Source organism: Pipra filicauda, unplaced genomic scaffold (genome assembly GCF_003945595.2).
Source record: "Pipra filicauda isolate LSUMZ 115617 unplaced genomic scaffold, ASM394559v2 scaffold241_size1546129_pilon, whole genome shotgun sequence".
Lineage (NCBI taxonomy): Eukaryota > Metazoa > Chordata > Aves > Passeriformes > Pipridae > Pipra > Pipra filicauda.
The window spans coordinates 587,750-602,416 of record NW_024104356.1 but is presented as its reverse complement, the minus strand read 5'-3'; positions in this window follow the sequence as shown (position 1 = coordinate 602,416).

Below are 14,667 nucleotides of genomic sequence, written 5' to 3'. Positions count from 1 at the left end.
CCTCTGTACTGGGGATTTCTGAATCAGACAGGAAGAAACCAGTGGAAGCTTCCAACTGACTGTTTATACTCTCCCGCCAGCAAGCGCAGGGTGCGGTTTTGAGTGGAGAATGTTGCTCAGGACGAGTGTAAGCCCAAAAAGCCACATTTATTCCATGGCTCAAGCCTGTATCCACAGTCCCAGGAGATTATATTACTCACAGAAAAAGCTTATTAAAATCTCCCATGCATCATAACATATGCCACCCAACAGGAGGTGGTGATTCTGTCTCAGTCTTAGCGGCATCTGAGCTGTAGAGAAGAGACATCCAGAAATGACTGTATGCTCCCAGCAGGACCTTCTTATTTCCTAGTGTTTACAGGCTACAACAGCAGACCTCTGTGGAGAGGTCTGCAGCCTCAGTAACTCTGTGGACATATCCTTCTCTCCAAGTAAAGTCTAAACCAAAATTAGTGCTAAGGTGCTTTTGGGGGCACTGTGCAGCTAAGAGGTCGGATGGTCCTTGAAAGACAAGATGCTCAGTTTTTTCAAACTAGAGCTGTGATGTCATTCCATCTAATCTATGTGCATTCCATTATAAAAAATATCATGTGCCCTTTGAGCCTTCTATTTTACTAACTTGATGGATTATTACCCTTTCTTTCTTTCCAAACTATTCGCTGGGTTTGCTGCACACTACGAACACATCAGATTCCATCTCTAACACAGTCACCTCCTAGCTGGGATAGAGATAGTGATTCGGAGACCCCTGCTCTTCTACGTATCTACTCCCACTGATGTCAGATCATCTGGGCTCAATTTTGCCTGATGGGACTTTTGGCCTGTAAACATTTGGAGTCTACTTCCAAGTCATAGGTTTATAAGAACCATTCCCATACCCCTGGAAGCACGTGGAGGGTGGTATAGAGTCACAGAGACAGTTCCTCAGCCTAGTATCAAAAACAAGAGCAGACCTGGAAAAATATTACAAAGCTCTTCCACTGGCACCAGCAGGTCAGTGTCATTACAGGCAGCAGTGTTGTTCTCAGATACTATTTCATTGGCTTCTTTCTCCTTTTTCCTCTCCCTCTTCTGAAGCACATTTTCTTTCCCTTGTATTGCATGGTAGGGTTGTATCCCTGGAGATTCACAGTGATGAGGAGAAGTAGGCAAAGATCAAAAGCACTTCTAGCTTTGAAAAGATTATTCCTGGCTGCAAACCAAGTATGGCAAGCTCCAATCCATCCATCTTATTCAAGCACTGTTTCAAAACTGGTCACCCAACCCTTTTGGATTCTGCTTTCCTTTCAACTTTATATGGAACACAGAATTCTTTGATTTTACCTTTTAAAGCATGGCACTGAATTATTTTCTAGCACAACTGACTGCTCATATTTTTCAAACCTGAGGCTACAGGCTTCTGTGGTGTTTTGAGTCCTGTACAGTTGCCTTTCAGGGCCAAAATCCCTCCATTTCTTCACAAAAAACGACACGAATTTTTACCTTGGCTTAGTGACCTTTCCAGAGAAATAAAGCAAAAGATACTCAGCAGTCTAGAGTACCAAACCAACAAAAAAAGAGTCAATGACAACTGTGAAAAGTTTGCCAAAAAATGGATACATACATTTTAGAAGAATGCCAAGATCTACAACATTTGGCTGAAAGAAAATGTAATTTTAACAGCTGGGTGGGGATACTAGTGTTGATAGCAGAAGATGCATGAATTGAATACCCTTCCAGCATGTATAAAATATTCTATATTTTCAAATAACTTTTACATTGTCAGGATGCATATCATACAGGAAGAGATATGCAGACTTCATCTGGATGGACAGATCTTATCCATCCCTGAATCACAAGCTCAGATATTTATGAGAAGCCTCAAATGTTTGGGAGTATGCTGACTAGCTGTAAGCTATGAGAGTTTCGGAGACCACAGCTTTTTTTATTGTGTATTAGAAGTATTCTTAGCTCCAAACCTCCTGAAGTAACTAACAAGTGCTTAGTAGTCCACCTGTCCATACATGACCACTGTGGATAGTTAAAGTGATTTTACTGCTCAGTTTTATCTGTGTATCACAGTGCATAAACAAGTGCCAATGGAAGATGTGTTTTAGTGTCACATCTGCGGGATAAAATAGTACAATGAACCCTGCAAGTTATTCCAGAGAGACAGAAAACAGTCTGACCATGTAGTGGTGTGCTTGGAAAATGAATGATTATCCAACATTGCCTAGTTTTTGGAAAACAACCAGAAAAAACTAAATTGCTCAAGAAAACAACTCCTCTCTAAAATTCAAAATGTTCTGAATGGGTTAGGAAGGAACAACATCAGTGAAATCATATTTCTCCCCTGGAAAGTAGTAGGTCATGAATAACACTTTGAGGATATTAGGGATGAGATGTGCACACATATCTTGGTATGAGTATTCAAGAAACTCTAGAGAATGCAAAGAAAGTTTTCAATAGTAAAGATAAGTTCATCTAATGTGACTTTTCCAAAAATATTAGCATGACGGGAAAGAGGGGTGTCTGTAGAAGGCAGCAAAACATGGGCCAAGTTAACATGGTAATTTACTGCAAAAGTATCGAGAAGGCCATACAGCTTTTCTTACATGAGATAAATCCAAGATGTCACATTCCTCCTCTCCAGGAGGCTACTGTCAGGATATATATATAAAAATTTATCTGGGAAAAGAAGACAGATAAAACAATATTGTCTGGATAGATGCCAATGAAGTTGCTGATTATTTGGTATTGGTTTTCCTCAACCCAAAAGAAGGCAAGTCAAAACAGAAAAAAAAGAAAGAAAAAAAAGTAATTTCTGTGACAGATCGATCTTATTAGCAGCATATAAAAAGATAAATAACTACTGTCATTGAAGGTTCAATTATACCTGCATTCCAGAGTGCCAGTGCCACTTGAATAATGTTACAGCAGAAACTGCTGACTTTTTGCCATATCAGATTTCTTTTCACCTAAAAAGAAGTAAAAAGAACATATAAATAAGGATTTGATGTACTAGATGACTTTGTAAGGTTTATCTCAGCCTGTTCAACTCCCAGTAACACAATCAATATATAGGCAGTCAAACTTTCAACAAATGCCTTTTAAAGCATTTTTCCCAAGAGGATTATCTGCAATTAAACTATGATGCAGAAGACATACAATTTGTTCAGAATGTTACTGTACTACCATGAAACATCTCACATAGACCCGGTCAGTACCAGGCAGTTCTTAGTTTTACAGTCTTTGAATCTACGCCAGACCATTGGAGTTACCTGATCCGACTGGTTCATGAATCCTAGATGCAATTTTTCTCTTGGTCACCACCTAATAAAATTCATTAACAATGCTCAGTGAAAGTGTGCTTTCTAGAGGAGGCTCAGGTCTTATTTGGAGAAGAAAAGACCTGAGAACAAGAGAACAAGGCACGCTCACTGTTCCTACAAGCAGATTACTCCAATTAGCTGATTCTTATCCCTTCCCAGTTAAATAATGTGCCAAGTTTTAATTCAACTCCAAGCTACTGATTCTTATTCTGCATTTCTCTGCTGAATTAAGGACTTCTTTAGCAACTGCTATTTTTTCCTTGAAAAGGTAATTATATAGTGATCAAGTCACTTCTTGTCTCCCCAGTTGCCCTCATGATTCGTTAAACAGATTGATTTCTTTAGCTGTCCCGTGGTGAGGGGATTTCTACAGACCCAAAATAACCACCTGGTCCTGTTATGCTAAATATTGTGGCTTTCTATCCTTTTTTAGGTGTGGATTCAGAACAGGATGAAACCAGCTGGCATCAGTAAACGTCATTTGCAGAAGTAATGATGTCATCTGTTAGGTTATTATTTCTCTTTTGATGTACCCTATGAAATCAGCAGCCCTATTTAGCATGTATTCATAATCAGAATGAACAGTCCTTTGCTAAATTCTATCTTAAGACATCTATGGTGAGAACCTGTCTTTCTGTAGGTATGACAAACTGCCTTTCTCTTAGGCAGAAATTATTACTGAAATATTTAATTTGAATTTATCAGTTGATTGCTTTGATTATAAATCATTGCTCCAGCAATGTGACATGCTATGTGACATGCTTGTGTCACACAGTAACCTTTATCAGGAAGGATTTTATACCCATTGCTAAATCAGTGATGAAAGTGCAGATCCAAAATGAACCTCATCTTAGAACAGCAGTACTAAAAATACAGTCATTCAGGCTTTCCCTCTGGATGGAAATTTTGAGATATGTCAGTTTTTAGTTCATTCCTGCTTTATATATTTTTCAGTGCTCATTTGCTTTAAATCAAAATATGGAGTCCTAACAATTCAGTGAACTAATGCAGTAGTCCAAGCATACAGCATTTCTAAAGAGCTTTCCAATGAGCTATGTTTAATTAATGCTGCTAAACAGTAAGTGGATAGTGATTGCTGTTTGCAGAAGTCATAGTATCTTAGAAGTTTTAGTAAGTTTTTGAAAGATTTCTGTGTCCTCAATGAAAACATGGCTCCTTTCTCAGGACAGGGAAGTCTGTTGCATCAATACCTGTATTTTTGGAAATCCCACATCCTAGCATTCGTGACCATGTCTGGATCTTAGTTGTGTCAAATACCAAATCAGAAATCTTTTCCACCATGCTCCAAGAGAGGATGTGGGATGGCAATGAGAGGTTAAGTAGGTGGGAACAGTAATAGTTTTTCAGCTGACTTGGCTTACCTTATGCCTTACAGTCAGACTTAAACAATAGGTTACCCTACTGAATGGCATCAAGTTTTTTGACAAGACCTATGGTCCAAAGTGCGTCCAAGGTTTACTTTCGTGATATTTTTTCCATGTTTCTTTATTCAGGCTACTTCACATATAACTTCTCTCTTTTTAATCAATATTTATTTTGTGAGTTAATAGCCATCTGAGGGCAAACAGAAACGTTGAAACAGGTCCAGACAGTTCACCAATAGTAAAAATCAAGGAAGAGACCTATTAGGACACTGCCTGTACATGAAAAGATGCTACAGTATTCAAGTTACTTTATGAAAGGCCACCACATGTCCATTGAGGATGAAGGATCTACCTTAAAAGACATAGTAAAACAAACTATAGTAATGTATTAGCACTAGAAAGCTCTCAAACAAATGTTATTCAGTATTTAAAAAGTCATTGTATATGAAGACTTTACAGTAATAGAATGAGAAAATGACAAGAATATTTGTGGGAAATAATTCAGAAGAAATTGAGCTAACCAATTTCTGGATGCCCGACTTCATAAAATGATTATAAAGCTTGAGGAATGAGGATAACTCAGTTTATGCAGTAAGGAACAGAAGTGGGAAAGGGGTGTTTCAGACTTCTCACAGTAGTTTATTCCCTTCCAGTTTTTAGCAAACGCTACCAGCTTTTAGCTCTGGATATGTTGCAAGCAATACCAGCTGCAAGAGAGAGAGGCTGCACAAGGCAATCCATGTCATAGGAAGATGAGGAGAACAACAAAATCTGAAACTCCCTCAGGTAGTAGCAGGGAAAACAAAGTCCCCTGCAGGTTTGTCTTCATGGTAAGAGGTCTCTGCAGAAATAATTAATTCACGTTGTGGGAGTGAAGTCAATGTTGATCAACACTCATTACTCAAGCTGTTGAAAGACCCAAAAGTGAAACAAGACACTGGGGAGGGTGAAACTGGTAATGATTTCTAGGAAATTATGAGAAAGAGCAGTCTGATTGCCAAGACAGCCAGACCCAAGGATACTGGCAGGTGAGGATGTAGGGCTTATTGTGTAGAAAATGCAAGTTGAGCATACTTTCCAGCAAAGAAGGATGGAGAAGACATTTGTAAGTGATCCAAGAGCAAGTGCTGACACTGTGGCAAGCATCTCTCCTATATATACTGGAGTTCTGCTCCCTTCCTGCTGCTGTCCCACACCAGATACCCGTCCTCTGCTCCTTTTGCCATTCTCTACTGACAGACCACCAACTTCAGATAAGAGGGTGGCTTACCATTAGAGACTATCATGGGAATGCAGATTTACTGTTGTATGAACAATGCAAAGAGTGACTGTGTTTCACTCCATTTTATTCTGGAATTGAATTCAATTGATTTCAATTAATACTCATGGTTTAAGTACTCACTGAAGGCCAGTGACTTCTTTAAATGTAGCAGACTTTTCCTAAGTGCCTTACCATCTGTTCAGTGCTTTTGACAAAGTGTTTATGTTGTCAGTCACATGGGGGGAAAAAAAATCAAAGCACTTCATATTTTTGTTAATGGAATATGTTGAGATGACATTAATCATACGGACTGGGAACCCTCTACGCATAAGTGAATGTAAGAGTTAAATACTAGATTTGTTAATGGACCCTGTTTCCAATCATTGCTGTCATAAGTGATAACAGGCTTCAGGCCAATTAAACCACTTTTCATATTTTTCTCAAAGTGAGCGAATGCTGGGAAGGGATCCTGGCACCAGCAAGAGTGCTGAGGTGAAGGGCTTAGCACCACAGTAATGTGATCTCTCTCTGCTCAGACGCACCTGTGCTCCTCCACCGCACATTACCCAAGCTCCTGTCTGGAGCTCGGACACAGGGTTGGCTTCTCCATAGCAAGATGAGGACAGAGCAGGCAGGAGCTACCGGTTACCTGTAACTTTAGTTACCAATGATGGTAGCAAGGAATTCTCCAGTTTTAATGTCCCACTGAACTTTTCCATTTGCAGCAGGAAACCTGACGCTGAAGCAGAGGTCATCTTCTTTGGGGTACACTTGCAGTTGGTCAAGTTATCAGGGAAGCATTGCCTCACGAGGTGCCTGCCACGTTCTGAGTCTCTGACTTAAAGTACCCCAGAGCATATGCAACAAATCCAGGCTTGTTGCTGCTTTGCACAGGAAGTTTCACCTGCTGGACAAACTTTATGATTTTCCCCATGAATAATATTAGAAGTGAGAAACAACAGAAGAGGAATCCAAAGAACCTTAAAACCGTGCTCACCCTGAATTCGTAAGGTCCTTGCAGGTAGCTGGCAGTAGAAGACAAGATATTTTTGAATCAGCAGGAATTTGATATTAGTATATCTGTATGCTAGTGTGGGCTATGTTTGGACTTTGAAAGCATAAGGCCTTAGTCGCCTAACACACACCATCACTCTTCAAAATCTCTACATATTGTTTCTCAGTCCTATACAAGGTTCCACCTTACAGACCTCCAAATTAAAGTAGCTTGAGATGATATGTCTAATAGGCAGCTCTATGGATCAAAGCACTACTTTACTGTCTTCTCTCCTGCCCTTTACCCAAGGTAAAGATTGTATCTGCCAGGCAAATGCCGAGCTGGGATGGTAGTGTTTCGCTGGTATGAGGAATGCTGAATTTTTCAGTGACTTGTGAAAGCCAAAGTCCTCGCCAACTTCCTTTCAAGCTTTTTAGACACAGTGTTTGTGTTTGTTTTCTGTTTCGAGTGAGGAAGAGATGTGGCAAGCTAGCTAGGGCCTTGATTGCTTCGTAAGTCCTGCGGCCAAGCAGAATACCAGACAGGCACAAGTAAATGGTAGGAGTCACTTTCTGATGTCCAGCTCTCTGATGTGCGTGAGTATTTCCAAGCTGTAATATATAACTGTAATATAAATCAAAATAATAAAAAAAAAATCAAAAAACCCCAAACAAAACCAAACCATCATCACCAACAACACCCCCCCCCCCCCCCCCCCCCCCGCAAATCAACAAGACAGTTAAAGAGATTCAAACTCTTCTTTTCACTATAGCGTGAGATTAGGAAAAATAAAAAATCCTATGATTTTTTATGTGAGACATGCTTGAGGTTTGTTTTTCTTGCCTTCCAGGTTCAGAATCTGAGCTTGTTGTTTGAACTAACATAAACGGTTTCTCTTGCGAAGGTTTTACCCCTAGAGATCTTCAAAATCTATTGCAGATTTGAAGAGCCTATTTAACCTTTTCTGACATTTAAACGAAAACAGAAAGCAAGCTCTGCCAGCTGAAAAGTGAGTTAAAGGAACCAGTCCAGTTTGTGTCCAACTGCACGAAGAAAGGATAGTCAAATTCCTTCCATTTTACACATAGTTAGCCACGAAATTGTACAAGAAAAAAAGAAAAGACAAAAAAATAGCCATATTGTAACAGCTGAAACAAACCTTGGGTAACTGTCAGCAGTGAAATGTCCAGAGAGCATTTGTACCATTCCATTTCATTAAGCTGAAGGGTGGGATTGCAGACTGTAAAAGATTATAGCAGAGCTCTTCAGAAAGTTACAGCAAAGCACAAGGGAAGTCTCCTTTTCTTGTGTATGCAATGGGGAGCCTGGGTTTTGTCTCTTCGATGATGATGTCTAGGGGAAGAAAGTTGCCAGAAGCACCAATGAAAAGTGAAATGAGCTCTATGAATCCTTTTTTTCTTCCCCATGACCCACAAAATGCATTTGCACAGTTGGTTTTATTCACTTCCCAAGCTCTTGACTTTGTGGGCTGGATTAGGACAGGGAGCCTTATGGGTGGTGTTTAGGGCAATGCCTAACACATTGTGGGTATAACGTATAACAGGAACAAGTGCAATGAATGCCACAGGAGAGGGGACTCTTCTCTCATTTCAAATTGTGTAACCAGCAGGAACTACTTTCTCTTGTACCCACTGGGGATCTGGCCCCAAGACCATCACTGAGCTGCAACAGGAAGTTCAAATTCTGGCTAAAATACAAATATGTGTCTACTGCAACTGCAGCCTGTTGCTCTGTAACAGAGCAAGTGCACTGGGAAGATCAGTTCTTTCTCAGAAATGTCTTTTGTTTCAGTCTCCTCGCTCTTTACATGAGAGGATCATCCCCTTATGTCAGTCGAACTCCTGCTAATGTAAGGCGGAGTAACACAACCTTTAGGATAGTAGCTATCTGCCAGTAGAAAAGACATAGGGCTGGCAGGAAGAGGGTGAGAAAGAGAAGTTATTCTAGATGACTAACAACCCTACATACTTTTACTGGTGATATTTGGCTACAGCGCCTAACTTCCTCTGGCTTCTTTTTTCCTGCCTATGTTGATTCACCAAAACGCTGGATTGTGCTCGACCTTGCCAGCGAGGAGGAGGTATCTACCAACAGCAGAGATGGTCCTTACTTAAAGTGGTGCGAGGTTCCAACAGGAATGGCAATTTTCACCAAACAGATTTTTCAAAGTGAAGAATTTTAAAAATCACAATGGGAATGATGCAAAATGAAGTGTTGCAATCCAAATGAAATGCAACCCAGGTTCATAAAAAATGATTTTCCTTTTTATTTATACAAAATAATTGATTTTTTTGGTCTTGATTCACCATGGCATTCAGCTTAATTTCATTATTTGAGCATTGCCTTGTGGAAGTTTAAATTGGCAACTTTTTTCTTTCTGCTATGCCCCATAGTCCTTTGGATAACTCAGCTCCCAAGAAATAACATGCACTTGGCTTGGCCAAAATTATGTACTGTGTTGGATACTCATGTGGCTTTAGTGCTGTAGTAGAAACACAATTTGGACAGAAAAGTTTAGCCTGTGGGGCAATCTGGGGGTTCTGGCCTTTTAAATGCACAGCCAAAATAGAGACCCTCGCAAAACGTGAAGTTCAGTATTAACTGAATTTCAGGCAAATTGAGCATGTGTGTCAAATCAGGCAAACAAAAGGAAACATTTCAATATAGGTAGTTCTCCATTATAATTTCTATTTGAGAACAATGGAAGTATTGGCAATTCTCTACAGAAATTATAAGAAATTCCAGTTTTTGTGAAAATTTATTACGTTGGAAGTATTTACTTCAGCTTAGAATAATAAGTTTTGACACGCTGGAAGTTCCCAAGGAACAGGAATTCCAACTTTCTCACTGCTGCAAGTCCATGTTCATTAATTTTCATGGGTTTTTATGTGCAGGCTCTCCTTTGTGGGTTATAAAGGCTTTAGCAGTAAAGCCAAAACCTTTACTGAGGATTTGTACATGGGTAATTGAAGGATTTAATTCTTAAAAGTGGAATTGTACTCAGTTTGGTTTTATAACCAGAAGATTTTTGATATAAATTGCATAGGTCAAAGGAAGTGCTCTTAATTGTGCTGAAGTGATCCCACAAAAAGCAATGTAAATGAACAAAAGAACCACCAAAGTCTGTAACAGAACAGAGTCTGGACTACTCTATAACTTATTTTAATTTTATGCTGCAAGTGATTAGTGGCACTGGCATCTTGTGCAAAATTGTCAGTTCAGACTGGTTTCATGACTAAATTTTTAATATATAAAGAGAAACATTTTGTGTGTGCAGAGTTGTAGGACTTTTGCTCTCTTTTGCAGGCACGTTGTTTTATTTTCCCCTCTAAAGATCTGTTTCCATATAGCAAAATTGACCCCCTTGATCACCAAAAAGACTCCAGCGGGTTCAAACAGTTTAAAGGAATGATTCCCATTCTGCTTAATATGAGTTTGAAGTCCCCAAACCAAACTGTTCCAACTTCAGATTTGATTTCATGTGAAATAACCTTGATTTCAGATCAGCTCTCTGGAGACCTTCAGGGATACAGCAATGGAGACAAATTTAGTGACTGTGGATGATCTACCTATAAGTTCTTCCTTTTCTACAAGGAACGTGAAAGGACTTTTGAAGCTGTAAGAGCTGATATTCCTTCAAAATCCGCTCAACAATTTAAATCATGCAGAGAGAATTAAACGACTGAGAAATTAGCAAGGTAGAATAATAAAGTTCACCAGTTCTCTCCCAGGCCTCTCATTTTACTAGTCTGAGTTTCAGATATTATAACAATCACAGTTTAGAAGACACTGAGGACAAAGTGGTGAAGCAGTTGAATTGGCAGGCTCAGAACACTGACCCTCAATCTTTTACAGACCTTCATCTGGGACTTGATGGATTGTGCAAGGGTTCCCCTCCACAGCTGCAGTGAGTAGTCACTGTACTGAGAAGAACAGTGGGGAAAAAAACCCCAGGCAGATCAGAAGGCATGAAGATGCTTTTTGCTGAAAAGGCAATAACCAAGACTATAACATTTGTCTAAAATGGCATGCAGTTCTGTGCACAGGGGTGAAACTCCTAGACCCAAAATGTGGAGCCTAAAGTTTATTCTCAGTTCATGATGAAAATAGAGAACACAACTCAGTGATTTTCATGAGCTCCCTAGACAGAATTTGGCTCAAGTTGATCCTTCATGTCTTAGGGGAGAAAAAGGCAATGACCAGCATACAGGAAACACAGGAGATCATCCACTCAAGAGAAATGAAGAGAAAATAAACTTTTTTCTTCTTTTCTGTAAAAAATGATGGATTTCTGTATACAAAAAAATTAGTTCCTGTCAGACCACAAAGCATTCTGGTGCTTTCATGAGAAGCTGGACAGATTCAAGACAGGTGTCCATTTTTCACTAATGAAGTGCATGTAAATATATTTTCCCAAGTAAATATATTTTCCTTTTTTTTTTTTTTAACAGGTCATTTTAAAGTGAGCCTCATAGAGTTACAGAGGATGATGTCAGGTCCTTCAACAGGTGGAAAAGCACTGTCATTTTGATCTCCCTGCAAAACTTGTTCAGTCTTGATGGCTATAACCATCACTGCACCTTGCTTATAAGAAGTACCTGAGATTGCAATTTCTCACAACTATTCCCACTGTAAGCCTTGCTCTGCTACCAATCAATTGTCTGGTACTGTCTTGGTTCTTCAGTGTGAGCAAACTAGAGATCAGCCTTCATTTCCCCTGTTGTGGGACAGATTTGAAGCAAAACCATCCAGAGACCAGGCAAATAATTCTTGTAAAAAAGCCCTGCTCCTATTGGCACCTAGATTTTGTAAAAGACTCTGGGACAGTGAGAGCTGGTGGGTGAAGAGCTCTTTGTTAAATTAAATTTCTGTCTCTACAAGAGAAGAAGAGAAAATTGGGGTGTTGAGTTTTCGGTGGAAAACAAAACAAAAAATATAACCCTGCCTCTACCAGGCCTGGATCCAGCCCTATGACAGTTTGTTTTTTTCCACTGGCTCTCAAAATTCATGTAAAGAATAAGTCAAAGAATGTAACTGTTCTCTTGCAGCTTCTGGTCTGAACATGCCTCTAATGAGTTCTCCTTTTTAACCCCTCTAATTGTCCATCCTTCCCTGACATTCCCTAGGCCTTTGAGACACCAGAGATCCCAAGACTCTGAGGACACAAAGCGACTGTTAAATTTCATTTCACATTCCAGGAAGCTCCCAAAGAGCCACCAATTTCCTCTCACCCCAGGAGACTTTGTAGAATCCAAAGAACAGCTCCCACTTTTCTGGGGAACACGATCAAACCACAGTACCAACAAGCATAGAATTGCCAAATATTTTCTTTTTATCTTGGAAAATAATAGTATTAAATAATAAAAACACTTCTAGTTTTTTGTGAATGCAACGTATCTGTAATGCCAAGGGGAAGGGACACTTTTCTTCCATTAATAGAACAGTACTGACACATCAAAACTAGTGGAGCACTTCAAATCCCAAAAGGGATTATGAGATGAAGTCCTTCTGTGGGAAGAAACCAGTTGTCACGATCAGGATGGGGACAAGGTAAAGCAATCAGGTAAGTGGTTAGTTCAGGTTCAGCTTATGCTTTGGATCACCTCAACTTTTTTTTTTCTCATTCATATGTGCCAACAATATGCTAACATTTCTTTTAATTCCTCTGCCCAGCCCATCCTGGCCTATCTCTTCCTATTTGTCCTTCAGTGGAACCGGATTTAAAATTGATTTGAGGTCTGTTCAAAGGGGGAAAAGAAGACTAAAAAGGTGGATTTGGAACAGATTCTGGATCTCATGTATTCAGCAATGACTGGCTCCATCACTGGCTAACAGGTTAAGCCAGGATCCTGGACTCTGGGAAGCTGGTCTTCAGCTTCTTACAGAGCATGCTGCAAACACCTGCCTCTTCTTCAGTTGTTGCTGATCCTCCTCTATCATCTTGCCATACACACATCCAGTCACTGCTACACAGATGCTCCCTTTTAGATGTTACCTCAGCCTCCACATGCAAAGTCATCACCAGAGACCCTGAGGAGCGGGTTGGCAGTTGGAAAGGAAGGAAGCCGTTGACAGAGAGGCTGCAGTGCTGAAGTCAGTTTCTAATCCTCAAGAAAAAAACGATGTCATTGAGATTTCAGTGGGGTCAGATTTCACCCCCCAAATTGCTCCATCTTCCTACCAAATAACACATTGCATTTCTGGGTCCTTATCTAAATGATTGGGGGTGCACAAGAGCAATGTTTCCCTTCATCCTGCCACCAAGAGGAGCAAGAAACCCTCCTATTAGAAGAAGTATTAGTTTAGGCAAATGACTTAATTTAGCAAAATTCTATGTGTCTGATGTCTTCTGAAGCATATGGGGGCTGAACAGCGCCTGTCAGGAGCAGAGACACTGTGGCGTGGAGCAGAGCACAAGTCCACGTCCCCGTTTAGAAAAGTGCCCCAAGTGCTTGCAATGAGCATTGCCAGTCATTGTTTTCTCTGTGAGATGTATCAGTCCCTTACTAGGAAAGCCACCCAGTCTCTCTTTTTCTTGCAGGCTGTAGCACCAGGATGCAGCAGTAGAGGGGCAAGCAATGTAGTTTCAATTAAGGCCCACTAAAAACAGCTCTTACTATGTTATAAATTCTATATTTATCCTGAAACACTAGGCCCATCCTGAGCCTTCTCCCCCTCCTTTAATTGTTTGCAGGAAAGTTTCCATTGTGTTTTCTTTTCCATTTTTTTGGACCAGTATTGCAATATAAATAATCTTTTTTTTCTTTTCTTCTCTCTCTCTCTATTTTTGCTAATAGTTGGTTTTTCTACTTGGCTGAATGTACATGACTCTGAGGTTTTGCGATATAATTGCATGATTGCTTCCAAATTTTCCAACCAATGGGGCATCTAATCAGTTGAAAAATTTCATTATCCACTGATATATGCAGGAGGGAAGGCAAAAATATGTTTTTCTCATATACCATTTCCTTTTTTCTCCTCTCTTCTCCCTCTACACCCAGAGTGCAGACCAGCTGCAAAAGAAGTTACTATGAATCTGTTAGGGGGTTTGGGGTTGTGCCATGCTCCTTCATGTGATGATAACCCCCTCAAACTGGACTCAGGAGCAGCCCAAATAAAAAAAAATCCATGTGTGGCCTGATGTGTAGTATGGAGACAGGTATTGCCCTCATTCCCTAGAGAGCTGGGAATGACCAGTCTCTGGCCTGAAATGTTTGGTTTCAACAGACTTGGTTATTTTGTCAGCCTTGCACTTGCACACGAGGGAAAGAAAGGGACATTTTTAACTCTTCCTCACCCAATTTTTCCTTTTGGACTTGGTTACTAATCTCTTTAGCCCTGACTTAATTTTAATTACCACATGAGGACAGGGGTGCCTCCTCCATCCTTTCGCATGCCATCATTATTCTGCTGAGATCTCTGACTTCAAAGCTCTGCTGTATTGAGCAAATCAGTTGAGGCCATAGATTAAGAACAATAGAGGGAGAGAGAGGAAGGAATGTCATCCTCATCCCTCAACCAAAAAAACTTTCAGCTTATTCAAGATATTTAAGTACACTTGCTGAAATAGGAAAATAAAACCTCTTGTCTTTGCCTCCTTTTGTCCTTGAGGTAGTGAACCCTGGCTTTGGTCCTCTTAGGATCATTGCATCTCTCTCCATTACCCAGGTTGTTCTGAGGGTCTTGCATGCTGGA